Here is a 17,120-nt window from a genome sequence, read left to right as displayed (position 1 = left end):
TCATTTAAGTAATTCATATCGTGGGTTATATTCACTTTATATTTTATAATTCACATTTATTTTATAGTTTTTCAATGCCGGTTTATATATATAATTTTTTTAATTCACATTAGTTTAAAATTGTGTATTAGAAAAGTTATTAATCCTAATAAATTTATGTTTAGTATTTTTAATTAACAAGAATATTTCTTAAAAAATTTTATTATCCCCCCCCCAGACCAAATTCCTGCGTACGCGCCTGAGAAAACGTATCATACTAAAATCGGCTGCCTTCGATTCGATATCGCAGATGAAACTGTAGCGAGTTCTACCGTAGAATTGATAATTGGGGATCATCTATCCATGAGACGGATCTGATCTTTATATGTATTTAATTATGAGTAATTATTTGTGTATATATCTGAAAATGTGAATAAAGATTTTAAAAATGGTTGTATGACTAGGTTACAACTTGTAATATAGTGGCGCAGAATCGAATAGGATGATATTATTAATTTATATATATTTTATAATTCTGATTATCTGGGCTCATTGAATTAATAAAACATTCATCATTAGCCTAAAAAATAGCTATTGAGATCTTTTCTCTGAAATGAGAGCTTCGCCAGCTCCCCCTTATTTCTGATCTGGCGACTGATATCTTTGAAGAAGTTATTTGTTAATCATCTTATGTTGTTAGGTTTTAACCTGTTATTGATATAAAATATAACTTGAGATTCAGATGAATAACAATTTTTATAAGACCTATTTATTGACTTCTTGTTAATTATTGGGGAATTTGTGTCCATGCACGAAAATCCAATAAGAATTTAGATGTCTACTGTCAGTAGATTAGAAAGTTTTAATGTTAGAGTAAACTGCAGATCTCAATGCGATCGATATTATTTGATTGCATAAAAAGTCGGATTTGCCCACAAGGATTGCAATTAATTAAAATATAAAAGGGTGATCGGCATTTGCTGCATCAATATGATAATAAAAAAGTTATTTTACTTGTCAGATATAACGTAGCTGAGCTTTTGAGTATTCAATTCTGATTTGAGATTTTTAGATGGGATAATCTCATAAAATATCTCTCCTTAATGAGTAATGAATTTAAATCTATTAAAGATTAAATACTCAAAATAAGATAATCAGTTTTTCACAAATGATAAATTCCAATCTTTCTCATAGAATTCGTAGATTATGCTGCATTTTAGTAGAGTAGAACAAATTATTATAAAAGTATCATTATTATTATGAAAAATTTTTGTCAGGGTAATATGATTTTAATTAATATATAAACATACCTATTTACTATACAGGGTTGGTCAGCAAGGTGTTAACATACTAAATACAAATACTTTTCTGTATTTATATTAATTTTATAAAGTGTTTAGAATTTATATTTCAAATACTAAGTATTAAAAATATTTCGATTTATAACGATTTTAATTTCATACGAATACAATTACTTTTCCTATTTATTGAAATTTATTTATAAATCAATGATTTACTAATTTATATATTAAATTTTTGATCCAAGTTAGCGAAATAATATTTCATCTCATCCGATTGATAATGAACTAAATTATAGTAATATTTCATCTCATCCGATTGATAACGAACTAAATTATAGATTAAACCAGTTAGGCTGAGTTTGTCAAGTTATTATATATTTTAATGAAGAAAATATAGATTCAGTTTTATTTTAAGCTATTAATTTTATAATTTTATAGGGAATCTGTTACATATCAACATCCTCCACCAATAATTTAACCATTTTAGATGATAAATTCTTTAGAATGACCAGTATAATCAATTATATGATGAAACTAAATGTAATTTTTGTTCAACTAAAAATAATACCAAAATAATAAAGTGGGCAATTTTATCCTCCAGCAATTTCATTTTCCTTTTAAAAGTATTATATATACTATAAATGTATCAAATTTTCCTTCTTAATACTTACCCATTTATTTAATTAATCAAGTTGAAGTTATATAGTAAGGAAGACTTAATAAATAAATATAATGAATATATTAATATTATATAAATAATAATAAGATTTTTTTCTATATTATTCAAAATATATAATTTTAAATTACTTTATGTTGTTAATATTAATATATCATTTTTCGAATATTATTATAACTCTATGGCGACAATTTTCCCTATAATTTTATAGTTATTTAGTAAATACATATTTATCTCATATTGAATATTTTTATATAATATAATTTATAATAAAATATATTGTGTAAATAATAGTTATAAAAATAGGTACTATAATAAATATAACGCTTTACCTATAGATTTTTTAAAAATTTTAATATGAATTGCCTACCTCTGAACATTTTCCTACAATAATTTAATCATTAATTTTGATGATTTCGATAGCTAATTATAGTAAATAAATAAACAAAATATATTAAGCGACTAGGTTGCAATATCATAATTTTGCTCTAAAATTGTGATATAATATTTGCAATTATGATATAATATATAACATCATTTATATATGCTACTTATGCAATAAATATATCCTTTTTTATATATAATGACTGCAATGATATTATTTACATAATTATTAGACTTTTAGAAAATGGTTAAAAATTTTATATATAGGTAAAATAAATTAAAGAATTTGTATTTAAATACTTTTTTACAATTTTTTTTGGGTATTTAGTATTTATATTTTAAATAAATTTGTTGAAAACGCATTTGTATTTATATTAAAATACTTTTTTTCGAAGTGTATTTGTATTTATATTCGAATACACATTTTTGAAAATTTTCCCAACCTGTCAAGAATATTATATAAACTAACTTATTCACTATACTATATTATATTAAATTGTATAGATAATTTAACTAAGAAACAGAATCTAAAATTAATAGTATTATTAGATTTTATAAATTTAATTGCTGAGCAGTTCATAGAATATTAGACAATATTTTTGAGCTCAACCAGTTACATTTGCAGTTACAGTTTCCAAATTGTAAATAGTTACAGGTAAAGTTATCCACTTAAAAAAAATTTAACTAGTAATTGCAGTTCCTCAAAAGAAATAACTACTTACAATAACAACAATTGCCTCCTCCGCTTATAATTCATATGAATATCACGGATTTTTAATAAGGGATCTGATTTTTGAAGTCATTTGTCCAGATATTTAAGATTAAATAATTAATGTCTTCCTAAAAAATTTCCAATTTTATTCATTATTTTAAATACCCTTACGGGTATTAAAACAAACTTTTGGTCCTCAAGTCAAAGACCTAATAAGAAAAATTAGGCGACTAATTTCGGTAAAACTGCAGACACAGAATAAAGGTTCTACCTTTGTCAATGACTTGCAATCCAGGTCATCAAATCAAGTTTCCATTGTCTTATTAACTCCATCTCCTCTTGACTCTTTTTTGTCTTGACCCCCCTCCCCCCCCCCTACTTTTCTCTTTATATATTAACAAATGATTTTTTTTATGTTTTTTTTAATAAGTAGAAAATCTTTAAAAAAAAATCTATGTTTTATAATTAAAGTAAATTATCTTTTAATTTTAAACAATAAAGAAAAAAACTTTCTAAAAATTTAATATTAGGTTCGAATTCGAATAAATAAATCATGAGTCAGGTATTGTTGAGTTATCAAAGAAAGGAATATATATTTATTTTTTCAAATCAGAAATTTTTTTTTATAAAGATAAAAGGTATATTAGTAGTATAGAAAATGGCAGCTTGAACTGATGTATTTAATTCAACTCCTTTAAACCTATTATTAAATGAAAATATATATAATTATAAAGCATATATTGATAGTATAATTACTAGTCTCATTTACTGCTCGCTGAATTTTATTAATTTTATTTTTTTTTATTTATCTCTCCATTTTTTATACCTTTTCGTAGTTTATTTTTCATTTCTTTCTAGATTACTTCTTACTTTATTTGTCTGGAGTAGGGAAAATGGTATTATGAAATAACTAAATATGACATAAAAGGGCTCAAATGACTCAGAAAACCTGTTTAGACAAAAATACAAGAAATAGTTAATAAAACGTGTAAGGGAAGTAACGCATAATAAACGTAAGAAAATCAGTAAAATTTCAGTAGAGCTAGCAAAATGTCCCAACATGAAAAGTTATTTTTTTAGATTTTATTCATTTTACTCAATTTTTGAGGAATTTTTTTCTTGTCGCCTTATAATTTTTTTTAAATTCTTCATTTTTTCTTATATTTGATTCTTGAATCATTTTTACGATCCTCTTTCTTATAACTAAGATGAATTCCTTTTTTATCAAAATATATTTATATTATTATTTTTAACTATTTTAGATATAAAAGTATTTTAAAAAAAATATCGAATTATAATTATGACAATTGCCACCTTTGCTAATTACATTAGCATTGAAATTATACAAAATATACATTTTTAACGATTTTGGCCAAATTATTTTTAAATTAAACGGATAATTATGAAAGAAATTTGAAAAAGAACGAAAAAATGAGGTAGCATGTGTCAACAAAAATTGTGTAAAATAAAGAAAATTAAAAAAAAAAGAATTATAATTTTAAAATATATAAAAAAAAAGTTAAAATAAAAAATAATCAAAAAAAAATAAATAGAGGTAAAGGTATTGAAAAATCAATTCTAAATAGAATAAAAATCGAAAAAATATTGATTAAAATTAAATAAAATCTAAAAAAAATACACAGAAATATTTAAAATAAAAGAAACTTGAAAAGAAGTCAAAAAGATGAAAAACTATATGAAAAAATTCTCAAAAAGTAAATTTTAAAAAACTAAAGAATATATCGAATTAGATTTTTTAAAATAATTAATATCAAATATTGGAAATTTTAATTAAAATTAAAGAAACTTGATAAATTGTTCAAAAAATAAAGTTGAAATCATACCTTTTACATTTAACTTGCTCTTCTAAAATTTTACCTTTATTTCCCTCATTCTGCATGCTTTTGTTCAATTTTGCGTTTATTTTTTGTCATTTTTGCGTGGTTTGCAATTTATTTTCTACGTGCCTTTATACTTAGTTTATAAAATTTTGGTACCTTTTACGTCATTTTCTGCCATTTTCGTCATTTTGCTTGGTTTTTAATAATATGCTCATTAAAAAGTCCAAAAATATTTTTTGCACATTCTCCTATAAATAGGTTGTTATTTTATTTATTTTTTTTAAATGTTATTTCCGACCAAATTTAAATAATACAAGTATAATATTTAATTGCAAAAAATTGATACATTGTAATACTTATTTATTATTCAAACCAGCAAATAGAGTATGTATGAGATTACGAATAAAAATATCAACTTGACATATATATTTTTCAAAAAAAATGTGTTTTATCAACTCAAACAAGAAAATTTTAATAGATATTAATCTTGAAGACAGTAAAAATCTCTCGGGAATTTTCTCGTAAAAAATATGTGCAGCAATGTAATATGTATTAGTGTCTTAGTAAAAATTTATTGGTTTTGAATAATTCTCTAAAATATATTATGATCATCGGTGCTAAGTTTTTTTTTTATAGGTCAGACAATTGCTTTCAAAGACCTTGGCAGGTTCGAAATTTTGGAATTCTTATAAAAATGCATATTTATGATTTTTTAAAAAAAAATATTTCAAGATAATCTTAACTGACATTAGGTCGGGCTATGTGCCGTGCTGATTAATATTCTAAAATGAGGTAGTTCTACCCTATATAAATTTATCCAATGGTCCATTTGTTGTCAATATATTGGTATCGACCTCGCACCCCCCCCCCCACACACTTCACCCGATTTCTGAAAATAATTGTTATAAGCTAGAAATAACCGTCTATTGGAGGCCTTTAGTGCTGGCTAATCAATTAATCTTGATGATTTACTAATATTTATATTCTTATTCCTTTGCTATTCCAAATTTCAAAAAAATAAATTATATGCTAAAATCAAATTTATTTCTAATACGAAATTATTTTTATCGCTTTTATAATTTACAAGGATTCAAAATATCAATTACCCAGAGTGCCTTATATACCTTATTATTATTATAATAAATTTTTTTTAAAATAATATATTAACACAATATCCTTGTAGCCATTATCAATCAAATAATATATTTATTTTAAATCTGGTGTTTATAATATAAATTACATTAGTCCATAAAAGTATAATTGATATTTTATATAAATCCTCATAATAAAACTCTGTTTCAGATTTTCCAAACTTTATATTTTGTTAATTAATAAAAATTTCGATTGGGAACTATTTCCTGGAACATTACTTATTTCGGTATAGTCTAGTTATTAAGTTTTTTTAGGAGGGTGAAGGTTGGCGGGGTAATTATAAGATGTTTATGTCGCATAATAATATGTAATATAAAATGGCAGATAGGGAATTCTCATTAATATCAAAATGATACATCCCCTCTCCTTATTAGGCTGCTATCTTTACCGGCCCTCATCTGTGTTACAATTTCTTAGTTTAAATCAAGTTACTATACATATAAAATAATTATTTATAAAGATTATTAGCGTATACTGATGAAAATTATTGTTTATAACCATTACTTATTTTTCCATTTTTTTCTATTTGGAGAGAAGGCGTTTTTATTTCTTCACACATGGCATTTTTTTAAAAAAAATTGCAAATTTGTTTAGGGGAAAAGGTTTAATTCCTATGCTCCTTGAATGCCAACAACCTACCTATTTTTGATAGAACTCCTTAACAAATAACTTAGAATAGCTGCATCAAAAATAGAGTAGCCTGAAATAACAATTTATAATAATAATATATAATCAAAATCTTGTTCCTTATTTGTTTACATTGCCATTTTCTATAATTCTTTGAAAAAAATTGTCTAATAATTATTGATTCAATTTTAGTTTGTAACACATACCAAATAAATGGATAAAATTTTGTCAAACATCAAACAGGAAATACAAGTGTTTCTAGTTTTTTTTAAAAATGTAATAAATCTTGTCGCAAGAGAGACCAATAAGCGATTATATTATATTCATTTAGTTTCATGGCCTGTTAAACAACATTAACCGAAAATCAATTATTAATGTACAAGTATATTTTTGATTTATATTTCACTATTCCTGCATTATTTATGATGTAAAATTTGCCGGATTTTTATATCAAGATATTATCCAATTAAATTTAGAAATAATTTTCGTTATAATTTGTCCTTTATACACATTTATACGGCGCCACTATAACGATATTTGTATATGTTCTAATATTTCCATTTTTTTTTGCCAATAAAAAAAATGGCTTAAAATTTTTTTCTAAAAGAGTGGACAAAATGAAAATTTTAAAATTAATAAATTTTCTATATCGTAAAAAAAAAATCGATTCGTAACCCGAAAAATTTTGTAATAAAAAATACTTATAATTAAGGTAAATTTGAATTTATAGGTTTTCATAACATTTATATTATTTTTCAAATTTTTTATGATCGATTTGAGAATGATATCAAAAATGGGAAAATGGGAAACCTTTTATGAAATCCATGTGGGTTAATCTTTTAATTTTTAATCATACACTGTAGTCGATTTTTAAATTTGGAAATGTTTTTCAGAAAAGTATAAAGTATATTTCCGCACTTGGAATTTCGGACAATGTATATTACCGTGAACCTTTGAAACTATATTTAATTTATATCCATTTTTATACATATTTTTCTATGTAATCAGAAAAAAAATGCACAAGATTTAATGGCAAAGTTTCACTGAAATATATGCTGGAATGCATTTCCGATCAAACCAGACTATTTAAATTCATAAATCGCTCCCAATAATTAATATAATTGGGAGATTCCGACCCTCCATGAATTTATTTCAATATGACTTATATATTCAAATAAATTACTTAATCATTTTGCACGAATCATCATTAATTGTGTAATAATGAGTAAAAATGTGCCAAGTCATATATTTAATTTAAAAAAAACTATTCAAAAGATTTGTAATAGCGGCAATAACGTTTATTGTATTAACAAGTTTATTTTTAAGAACTCACCTGTTTTTTTTATAGATCGGGTTACAATTATTTTAGATGGTAGTGCGTTTAGAATTATTACGGATTCGCATAATTGGGTAAGGATTTAAAGGTGGATTTTGGCTTTGTCTATTAGGCTCAGGGCAAATAAAATCAGCTAACCATTGAGACGCAAATTAATTATTTCTATAGAGGAATGGAATGGAAATGAAAGGAGTGTTAAATCTGAATGAGATTGCTTTTTCAAAGGAAAATATTTCTTGAGAATTTTAACAAGGCCGCCAACATTTCTATTATCGGGTTATCTCCCAATCGCTCTTAAGTTGAATCTCATTGATATTTTAGGGACTTTGATATGATGGAATCATCCATTTTAAACTGTGGCAGTAAATTTTCCATCTGAATGGGAATCCATTTATTTTTAAGCAATTCAATAAACACTAAACTTCCAGAATTTTCTTTTTTCTTTTTTCCTGCCTCTTTCCTTGATATTCAAAGAATGGCCATATTTAGGAAATATCTCTCCTGAATTGACGAACCAATTTCTAACATAAGATTGGGTGCTATTGTATTTACATGGGTTTGATCACCAATTATATAAGCCACAAGTGGAAGCCAATTCTAATTTTTTTTCTATCCAATTACCATTTTTTCTTGACAAACGAATTATGGGTTCAAAATTTGATGAATAACTTTCAAATCAATTTATTATGTCAGCTAAACATCCTGAGAATTCGTTAGAATGAATCACTTAGGTGAATCAGATTATGAGATATTTATAAGTTTTAAGAACTTGAACATTTAAAAAAAAAAGTAATTTCGGAAAGTTAAACAATTACATATAATATAAATAATATAAATAATGTATATGAAGTAAAATGTTTATTCGATTCTAATAAAAAGAGAAAATCAAAAATAAATGGTTACAGATAAAACCGATTGAGAATGGATATTGTAAGTCGTAAGATAGTAAAGAATACCAGGAAGTTCATTAAGTAAATTAGAAATTAGATTTAGAATTGTATGATTTTACATGTATATTTTGATAATCTAGAATAATTGACTAAAATGGCCACAAATATGGACTTTCCACGGTTATTTATTATAATTCATAGGTTAGTTTCTGGTTATGAAAGCCTAACATATTGAGGAACGATAGACAAAGATTGTAAAAAAGTAGTGATAAGTGTTATAAATAACAATAAGACTAAAAATATTGGTTGGGGGAGATTTCGGGAATATTTTGCAATTTTTGATAATTTGTTGTATGTTCATGATTTTTGGCAAAAAAATTATAAAATAAGGGTGGATGGATTATTTAGCATTTTTATATGATATATATCTAGCAAATAAATCCCTGATTTTTTCCTAAAACAAACTTCGAAGATTCGGGTTTCCGAATAGTATTATGTAAGGATAAATAAAATGCTTGGTAATAATCAATATATGAGATGAGAGTGCATAATGATTTGATCAGAATCAATATTAAAGCTTTTGATTAATAAATATCTGGAAGGCATTTTAAAAGCAAATCTTAAGGATTGAAATAGTTTCAATACAAACAATGTGTTATTGAAAATGGACAATTTGACATAAAGATGGCATGTGCAAACAATATCCAGTTTACTTTGTTCTTCAGCTGTTATGTATTTCATTAAATTATTTTGTTTGAAAGGTATTGATTTTTTTGAAATGATTTCATTTTTGTTTATATTATCCTTTTTATATATTGGAAAAATGTAGTTGGTTTATCACTGAAATCAGAAACATTATTATTTGGTGGGGTTATGACTTGTTCTACTGGATCTACCTTATTGTTAATTATATTATTACTTAATGTTCTAAGATATCTATTGCATTTAGAAATATGTATTATCATCTTTGTTGAGTTGAGAAAGCTTTATTCTAAATTGCAGCAGTCCTTCTTATTCTGAGCTTTGTGTTTATAAAAATAGGACCACATATTTTCAAAAACAAGACACAATTATGGAATCACGAGAAAAAAATGTTTTTATAAAATAATAAAAATCGTATATTTTATCATAAGACCATTTTTAAAATTGGGAAAATGTTAATATTATAAATATCATGATTTAAGCAAAAAAAACATATTATAAAAATTAGGGAAACCATAGGGAAAATTTCCCCTGTCTTACATCCCTAGTCTTGACCACCATGCTGGAATTTGATAAATTCCCGCACTAATAAATTTTAAAAAATTATTTTATTTTTAATGATATAAAGTTTACATTTTAATTGTATATCTTTTTCTATATATACGAAAAATAATGTTAATTGTTCGATCTAAAAGATGTAAAATTTAATATCATGTTAATAATTTGCTTAAACATTAAACGCAAAAATTTTAAACGAAATAAAAATGTTATATAACAATAACGATGGTAAGAAAAACGATTTTAAGTTATAATTATTTTATTCTAAAACTAAAAAATGATACTAAAAATAAATATAAAATAAGGTATATAAATATATATATGTATTATAAAAAAACAATTTAAACGAAATATAAATTTTAAGGCTATAATAACAATTTAAGTTAAATAAAAAAATCAATCAATCAACATTCCCCTACTTCTGAAAAGCCTTCCCATGATCCATCTGAGCTATCATAGAAAATATGTCGTTCAAATGGTTGTTCATTTTGATTGTTCAAGTCGTTCATAAGTCATTGCAGTCGTTGGCTTGATTCTATCACGTTGGTTTGTTAATATCGTTTTGAGTACGCTGGCTCGTCGTCAAGCTCAGTCGTTATCATTGTCAATTTTACAAAATTGTTATTATCACCAATTGTAAAATTATCATTATTAAATAGGATTTCGGAATATATGAATAATTAGAGAATCGATCAAATTTGGATGTTATAATAAAAGGATGATAAATATACAAGATTGATAGATAATATTTTTAGCATTTTTTTATTTTTTATATATATTTTTTTAATAAAAGATGATAAGATGATATGTACCTCTGTACATCCATCTCTCTCTTCAGAAATTTAAACTTTATGCCCTTATTTTTTAATTTAAAAATTATTTTGAAATAATAATTATTCATAAGATTGTTTTTAGTAAAAAATAATTTTTTGAGCCTTAAATTTTTAGAAAAAGATCTCTTCATCACATCCTTGAGTATTATTCTAGAATGAAGACGTTTAGTTTTTATATGACTTCTCTTAGTGATACTTTTAATTGTCTTCAAATTTATAAGTCTCAATTTTTTTTATCGCATTTAGTAAGAGTTTTTTTAATTTTATTATTTTTTTTAATCTTTGTTTCATTGTTTTCTTTAATGTTTATTTCCTTTTTTTCTATAATCTGGAATATTTCAAATTTTATTATATAATTTATCTCTTTTAGTTTATAAGAATCTCTTTCATTTTGAATATTTGGTTTTAATTCAATATTTTTCAATTTTTCAGATTTATAATTTCTTTTATTATAATGTGTTTCTTTATCATATTTATTGTCTAATTTATTTTTCTCATCATGGGATTCACAGTTATGACATCTAAAGTTAAAATTTCTGTAGTCTCTACAATTACAATTTTCATAATATCTAAAATTATTATTGTTGCAATTTTTATTATAATTATTATCATATCTTTTAACAAAGTTTCGTCCAAAGTTGTTTTTAAAATGCTCATTAGATTTATAATCATTATAATTTCTTTTGTTATAATTAATATTTCTATTATTATTATAATAACCTATGTCACTAGTATTATAATTTTTTTTAGACTGAATTTTGTCAATATGAAATCTATAATGATCTAAGAATTGAATTAAAAATGACCTATCTACGTAATATTTTTTAATTGTAGCTAAGAATTTATCTTTAGACAATTTAGTTAATTCCCACTTTTGGTCATTATCCCAGAAATCAAAAATACGAAAAATATCAATGGGTAGGTCATCAAGAAATTTAACTGTTAATTCATTATTAAGTAAATATTTTCTAAGGTTATCTAAGTATTCATATATGTCCATTATGACTGATTTATATTTAAATTTTTATTAAATTATTTTATTAAGTTATATTAGAATTTTATAATAACTTCCTTCTTTTTTTTTTACTTGGATTTAGAATATTTTATAAATCGTCATTGGTTTTACTCGATAGAATTCATAACCTATTGTCTAACTATCATTTTGGTTTTTGTAAGTTCATATACCCAATTTTAGTAATCATTTCCATTTATAACAACTCATATCCATGATAGCTTCGTCTAGTTTGATATTAAGTTTAGTAATTCTCCTTCCCAGTTATATCATCCGTGTCATATTTTTTTGTGTATGTCATTTATCGGCATATGCACAATATATATGAGATTTTTTTTATATATCATTGTGAGTTATCATTCTGGAGCACCATATTAATTTATTATAAATTTATCTAAAACTAAAAATGATACTCTAAAAATAAATATAAAATAAGGTATATATATATATATATATATACATTATAAAAAAAACAATTTAAACGAAATATATATTTTAAGGCTATAATAACAATTTAAGTTAAATAAAAAAAATCAATCAATCAACAAAAACGATATTATCTTAAAAGCCATAATAAAAATTTAACAACTTTTAAAAAACTAACTATTTATATAAAATCAATCATATCAACAAAGATCATTATAAACATAGACTTTTTAAAATTACCAAATAAAAATAAATATATACACATATATATATTATAAATTTCGGAGGCTCTAAAAAAATAGCTTAATTTTATAATGAATATGTACCTAAAAAACAAATATAATTGTGTTTAAAAATTTATAGTTGAAGTTTTTGTAGAAATATGGATTCATTTTTGTTATATTAAAAAATATTTAGCGATAAAGTTTTTTTATAAAAAATATGTAGACTGGGAAAAATTGCTGTTAGTTGATATGACTTTTGGCTGAAATATAAAGTTATTTAATTTTGAATATTTATTAATTTTTTTATTTTCCCACTAGTAAAAGGGTTTAATTAATTGATGAAGGAAAGGAGGAGATGAAGATCTTGCAAAATGGCCATTATTTTAATAATTATTTATAACATTTTACAATTGGTATGTTGAGCATTCTATGTTAATATAAATCTATGGTTAAAAGGAATTATTTCATCAAAATTCAAGTACATAAAAAAAAATATGTAAAAAGGATAAATACAATATGTATATTTTAGTTTACAAATTTTACTTTTATTTTCAAGTTTTTTTTGTAAAAAATCTTATATAAATAAGTCTGATTTTTATGCATAATATTTTCAAAAAATCGTAGAAGTATTTATATTTTCAAATTCTGATTACAAACCCATTTTAGGTCCTCAAGGAAAAAATAGACAATAAGTGATTATTTTACCATTTACCACCGGGTCGAGGTCCGAACGGTGTGAAATATAAAAGTTACAAATCAGTTACATGGGTAAAAAAAAATAAAGAATTAAGTTATGGTGTTGCGCTCTTTTTAAAAAAAAATCTGTTTACTCCTTTTTAGGAAATTGGGCTATAGGTTCTGGTTCACGGATTAGGTCTAGGTTATAAATATCCGTTCTGGAATTAACAATTCTGTTAGTCCCGGTCCATTTTTATATATATTAAAAATCGGATTCAGTTATATATGTCGTATTGAGATATTAGAAACCATGGAAATTTGGAATCTCTCAATTTTATATCATTTACTAAAGGGCTATTTTTAAATTAGGAAAATCTGATTTCACCGAAAATATATTCTAGCATGTCTTGATTACCTACCCTATAAATTTAAGACAATTTTCACCATAAATGACTATAAATTAAGAAGCAGTTCTAAATTCCACGATAAAATTATTTGAAATTTATAGTGTGGTGTGGGTACTTTCTACTTGTTCAAATATATTTCTTATCAAATCAGATTTTTTCTAAAAAGTCGATCTAATAAGTGATTTAAATTTGAAAGTTTCCAAATTCCCATGGTCCATACGATATATATACACTATCCGATTACAAAAAAAATAAAGTAACATTTTATTATATTTAAAATTGTATTATTAATGAAAAAATTTAAAAGGTTAATAGTGTAATTATAAATAATAGCATATATAAATGTTTTTTTTAAAAAAAAAATTTTCTTTCATCTCTATTATAGTAATAGAGCTTTTACTTAAAGCAAATGAATATTGATTTTTTTCTTAAAATATTTAAATTAAAAAACGAAATGCCGAAAAAATTATAATAATAATATTAATTTCCAATTAAGGAAGAACGGAACATGACAATTATTCTAAAATAATACTTTAAAAATATTTAAAAAAAATAAAATAAAGTATATTTTTTTTATATTTCTGTTAATTTAAACGTAATAGGGATGAGGGTTGAAATCGGGATTAAAGATTTAAATCTATTAGTTAAATGTTAATAAGATTCGATTCTCTTCATCCTGGACACCCATTTAAATTTAAAAATTAATTATTTAAATTTATAATATTAATAATGAATGAATATAAGTTTAATATTATGAAATTAGAATTATAATTTTTCATTTTAAATTTAAAAAAATCTTGAAAATTAGATTATAATGTTATATAACGAAATACTAAGGATTGGAAATCTTTCATAGATACTTGTTAAATATATCAATTCAAATGTTGATGCTAGAAACAACACCGGCTCTATACTGTTTACAGGAAAAAAAATATGTTATTTCTGATAACAATTATTATTATTTTTTTGCTAATTTTGGCTTTAGAAAGCTAAGGTATGAATTAATAAATAAAATTATTAGAAAGTTATATAGGGATAATATTCAACATTGCCAAACCTCGTGATACTTCAATCATTAATAAAACTCAATCGGATTGATCTGATCTCATGGGACAACGGCCAACATATGTAGTGGACCTACACCTATATCGACATTTCCCCCTTCTCATAGCAACAATTAACATCCACTTAGGAATACCGAGAGAAAGAAAAGCCTATTTCCCAGATATCTCAATAACATATTCATACCAAATAGTCATATCAACTTCCTGTTCTTTTGGAAAATGAGTATAAATCCTCTCTTCAAATTTATAAGTATATTTGAAGTCCCTAAATCCATGATCTTCTTAAAGCATTTAAAATTGAGCAAAAAAGAAGCTATGAAATGTTCCGTTTTAATTTCAAATTATTCAAGAATCCGTGGCTATTGCCATATGATGATAAAAACTTACAATTATATATTTTTTTAATATATGAATTACATATCTTTTTCAGAAATGCCCCTTAATGGCTACTTATATTTATAAAATTTTCATTTTTATTAGGGTAGGGCTCGAAATAAATATTTTTTTTTAAAGAAAATGAAAAAATTAATAAGCGTCCGTTTTTAAACGCTTTACGCGAATCGTCAAAAACGGAAAAATATGAACCAATTAGGAAACGTCAAATGTTTTTCTAAAAACAATTTAAACTAAAGAGATTTGCTAGGAAATTACCATTTTTCAATTATATTTAAATTGGTCGTTGTTTAATGACTCAGGCTCAAGTTTATGATCATGCTATAATAGATTATCGCTTCGAAATTTTTTTTTATAGACAAAAGATTTTGCTAAAATGTCATATGGCTGCGTATAGGACACCCTATTTTGGTTTGTTTTAAGTGTTAGATAACATTATTCTTTTTAGAATTTTATTTTTCTCGTTTTTTATTGTTGTTTATTTGTTTTTATTTGTTTTTTTGTCTTTACATCTTAGGGCTGTTTAGTCGAAGCCAAATTGCCGGCTAAACAGCCAGCTATTTAGTAAGTCGAACCATAACACGGCCTAAAAGCTTCTTAAAAAATATGAATAATATATTTTTTTTCGATTTTAAAATATAATGTTGCCCCAATAAATTTAAGTGGTGGTTTTTAATTTTTCTACTGTAAATTTTTCCCATTTTAGCCTGTACTCCATTGGGTCTATTTAAATCAGCTTGGCCAGGCATAGGTTTTAAAACGTGGCTATTTTATGGCCTATACGAATTTATTTTTTAAATTTAATAATCCAATTCTTTCACTTTTTTAAAATTTAATTTTCTAATGAAACAAATAATGAAGTTCCTGTTCTCAATATATTTGTAGCTTAAAACAGATTATAATACACTTAAATGTCATATTACCTCAAAATAATATTTTTAAAATAATAGGAGCCTTTTATTAAAATAAAATACATTTTATTATATTTAAAAAATTAAATTATTGTTTTAAAATTTTAATTTATATTTTAAAATAGTTATTTGTAGGTTTTGTTTTAAAAAATAGTATTCTTTTGGTTCTGATGTAAGGGCTCTTATCTTATCTATTTTTTAAGATTTTAAAGTTCCGCTTGGCATATGTCCAAGGGAAGAGATAACGATCGGTGTAAAAATATAATTTGTGAATTTGGAATATTTCATTGTTTTTTTTTCTCGGCTATATCAACCGGATTAGAATTTAAATTTTTTGGGAAAGAAGATACGCATGTGAAGTCCCAAATTAAGGATTTCCCTAAAGACCAAGGCACGGAAGTTAAGCCATCTGGTCTTAAGCCATCATCTAATGATAAATTTGTAGTCTTCAAGATGTTTGGTATTCGGACCCTGGTAAGAGAACGGCTAATCAAATGAAATAATGATTTTATATCAAATTATTTAAATTTTTCAGTGAGGAATATCAATATTATATAATATTTTTATCATGCTTTTTTATTTAATCCAATCTCAAACACGTCAGCGGGAATAAGAGGAGATTATAATAACATTTTAAAAAAAAATCATAATAGCAATAACTTAATTAGATTAAAATTTCCAATGTGAAATACTTTAGGTAAGGTAAAACTAGGTTAATACTATATATCTTATAAATATTTATTGATCCAAAAAAAAATTTTCAACAAAAAAAATTCTATTAATGTCATATCCAATTTTGAAAAATCTTAAAATATAATTCTTAAATTTTATTTTTTTTAAATTCTCAAAATATAATTCTTAAATTTTATTTTTTTTAAAAATCTGTAAACAGGTAATGAAAACGATTTACGTAATAACAATCTACGCACCCATACTTGCTGAGATTAATGGGTAGAAGATATTAATGAATTATGAGAATGGCATGCATGCTAAGTCAATTTGACGAGTATATAA

This window comes from Gordionus sp. m RMFG-2023, chromosome 4, assembly GCF_954871325.1.
Source record: "Gordionus sp. m RMFG-2023 chromosome 4, tfGorSpeb1-WG-v2, whole genome shotgun sequence".
Taxonomy (NCBI): domain Eukaryota; kingdom Metazoa; phylum Nematomorpha; class Gordioida; order Chordodea; family Parachordodidae; genus Gordionus; species Gordionus sp. m RMFG-2023.
This window is presented reverse-complemented; position numbering follows the sequence as displayed.